Raw genomic sequence first — 4,197 nt, forward strand, 5'->3', positions numbered from 1 at the left:
TCATTCATACTATGCCAAACCTATGGCCTCAAAATACTTGATCCACCGGAACTCAGCCATTGCGGACTATGCCAAATTCAATATTTTGATGGCAGACCTCGTCAGAATAATGAGAAATGTGTCGCGCATGTGCGATCCCACAGAGTTAAAGAGACACATACAATATTTCATTCACCGCATGCAGTTCTCAGGTTACAGCCATAAAGAAAGGATCAGAGTATACACAGGAGCCATGAAGAACTTTGATAATATATTATGTAATGATAGGAATGGGATTTGCCCACTCTATAGGAACAAGTCATGGAACACTATAGAAAGGACAAAAAAGAAAATAGGGAAGGCCAACTTTTGGTATGATAGCCATAAATACCAGTGTCATGTTCGTTGACACCACCCCTGGAGGTGAACTGGCGTACCGCTTTAGAAGGACCCTAGACAAACCTAAGCTAATAATTAAGGTTGTTGAAAAGCCAGGCAACCCTATCACATCTATAATTGGTAGAACCTATCCTTTTAGTAGAACCCCCTGTACGGATAAGTACTGTACTGTATGTAGATTTAGCCCACAAACAAACTGTAAAGCCAGAAATGTAGTCTATAGTATAAGATGTATAGAGTGACGATGCAGTAACAAGACAACGACATACGTAGGGGAAACGGCAAGAAGCATAGGAGAGCGGGTAAATGTACATTGGAGATAACTCAAGGAAGGTAAAAGCTCATCGATTCTGTACCAACAGGCCGAACAGGAACACGGGGGATCAATCAACAATATAGAAATTAAAATAATGTCCACACATAGAAAAGATGCAACAATCAGACAAATTACAGAAGCTACACACATAATAGAAAATAAACCTAGCCTGAATAGAAAACTACAATGGAGCACTAGCACACACCACAACATATAACGATAGAGGATCCCGAAAACATAATAAATACACAGATAAATAAACAAATAGAAATAAATAACTATATATATATATATTTTTCGATTCGATTTATTATTATTATTACTAGTATTAAGATTAAGATTAATGTAAAAATAAATAACACTGAAGCAAAATAACACCAAATATATAGTGCGTGTGTTTTTATTGGCTAAACTGGCAAAATTACCATTCCGAAATATAACAATATCTGTTTCAACACACGACTTCACATAAAAAAATCTTGCACAACAAATATTTAAACGTACTAACGTGACCCATAGCCAGGCTTCCAAGAAGCTGAAGAACACTATATTATGTTGCCTAAAGAAAACTGTGACAACGCAACAGCTTCATTTTATAAAACAATGTGTCTCGTCAAGAATATGTATCAACAAGGTCACAGCCAACGTTAAACGGCTTGACCTCACTAACGGACAGGCTGAAAGGCTGAAAAGGACGCTAATGGTAAATATTAAAAATAAAATATACAGAGAGCTGAGCGAACAAGAGAAGCGTAAACGTATATTTTTAAAAGAAATTAAAAACATCACCACACAAAAGGAGAAAACCTTACTAATGGATATAATATATGAAGAAAACAGGTACATAATACACCAATGCAATATCCATTTTAAGAGGAAGTTATCGTTGTTGAAACAGAAACAACAATATGAGCTCGCAAAGGAAGAAAAGCAGAAGTATCCAGATACAATAAATGGAATTATTATGGAAGATGTGCTACTACCAGAAGAGTTCAATAAAGACAATGAAGCGAACATCTATGGGGGAGTAACAACGGACCCAGACGAAATATCGATACTTCAACTACCACCAAAGTATGCAGTGTATAGTAAGGTGAAAACCATCAAATGCCTGTACGAGATTGAAAAGTCGTTCACAGAAATACGTTGCAATTTAAATAGATACAATGACAACAACACTTGCGACAACAGCAACAACGCGAAAAACACTAACCGCAGCAGAAACAACAAAAATAATAATGACCGCAGCAATAACAACCGTAGCAACAAAAGCAACACGAACCCTAACAGCGGCAACAACAACAACAATAGAAAAAATGAATGCATAGACACAAACAATAGATACAAATACAAAAACATAAACAGAGAGAAAAAAATCGTATACAACAGCAACAACAACAACAATTATAGGGAGAACCGACACACAAACACACACACAGATAACCATAGTCACAGAGACACGAATAAAGTTGTGTCATGGGGGTCACAATGGAAAATAAAGTTGAATGTAACAGAATCCTTGGACAGGGAGTCAGTAGACTTGAAATAGATAACAATACTCGTAGGAACAAAAATAACAACCTCAACAGAGGGAATGACAGGGACCAACAGACAGACATAAAACCCAACACTAATATGAACAACACATACACCAGAAACAGGAACAACGAAAATATCACTAGCGATAATCAGAATGATAGCAATAATGGCAATGGTAGGAATAACGGTAATAACAATAATAGTGGTAGTAGTAGTGGTGGTGGTAACAGTAGAAGTAGTAATGATGGTAGTAGTGATAGTTGTGGTGGTAATAGTAATAATAGTAGTAGTGGTAATGGTGGTAATAATAATAGGGAGTCTGATGATGGAAACAGTAACGATAATGAAGATAACCCTAGAAAGACCATTGACATGTATACCCAGCCTTTGGCACTCAATTCTTCAACGTATGTGACAAATCTTACTGCATGAGCCGGATTTATCCAACAACATTACCCTTCAACAAAAGAGTCTACATCCCAAGACATACTAATGACCATATGGAAGCACAGTTCACTATAGCTAGGACCAAACTTAGACAGATTTTAGGATTATACACTAAGAACAGAGACAGAATAAGACAGAGGCCCAACAACTCGGGATTAAACCTGCATGTGGCCTACATAAGCTCATTCAGCGCACGTGGAACGGAGAGGTGGTATGCTTTCCCACAGATAAGTCCGGCAGGATGTCAATAGACAGCTTACCGAACTACATCCAGGCAATGCAACCTCATATCGCCAATACAAAAATAACAACTTTACAGGCGCATGAGGAGAGAGAAAATGTCCTCAACGCCCACATGATGATGTGGAAAATTGTTCTGGGATCCCAGAAACGTACAGCAAATAATTTCCAAGCCTGGATCACTGATATCCCGGCACTGTATGGACTTCGCAAGGACCATAAAGTTACCACTGACCCTATAGCAGGACCACCAACAAGACCAGTCTGTGGAGCGAATATCGCTAGCAATTACAGAATCTCCTACTTCCTCTCAATGATCATACGCCCTATAATCCGGATGTCACCAGATGTTTGTGACAGCACAGAAGATCTCCTCGGCTGGATCAATGACTGTAACAACACTTGTGACCTGACAGGATGTATGGTGGGTAGCATGGATGTGGTATCCCTATACCCATCGATCGACGTAGATTTTGCGGTGGAGAAGTGCGTGGAGATGATCAACGAGAGCCAAGTGGAGTTCCGTAATGTCAACACAGAGGAACTGGGCCTCCTACTTAGACTGACTGTAATAATGAATTCTTAGATAAATATAATCTTAGTAGTTTCTGCCCCAGTAGATGTTTAAGAGGTAGACCGCCCACAATTATATCTATGGCTAGGAAGACACATATAGAAAGATGGCTCGGATAGACCAGAGACATACGGAGCCCCGCTAATCTCCATCAGATAAAGAAAATGATCGCACATGCTCTAGGAGCTAGTATAAGAGTTACCCTAAAAGGCCACACGTTTAAGTTTAATAATAATATATATGCCCAGGACGAGGGGGCAGCCATCGGCGTTAGTATCGCTGGTGGTGTGGCCAACCTTTTCATGGCATGGTGGGACAGAAGGCTTAAAGAACGCCTAACACAGAACTCCATACTCGTAAACTTGTACTCCCACTATGTTGATGATATCAACATAGTAGTAAAGGCACCCCCACAAGAGAGTAATATTGATATAGTAATAGAAACTAATACTATGGAGAGCATCCAGCAAATAGCTAACTCCATCCACCAGAGTATTAAGGTCACAATAGACTATCCCACTAAATACCCCAACCATAGACTACCAGTACTAGACACTGAACTCTGGCTAGAAATTGTGAATAATAAAACCCAAATCCTTCATTCATACTATGTCAAACCTATGGCCTCAAAATACTTGATCCACCGGAACTCAGCCATTGCGGACTATGCCAAATTCAATATTTTGATGGCAGACCTCATCAG

This window comes from Octopus sinensis, linkage group LG5 (assembly GCF_006345805.1).
Source record: "Octopus sinensis linkage group LG5, ASM634580v1, whole genome shotgun sequence".
NCBI classification, from domain to species: domain Eukaryota; kingdom Metazoa; phylum Mollusca; class Cephalopoda; order Octopoda; family Octopodidae; genus Octopus; species Octopus sinensis.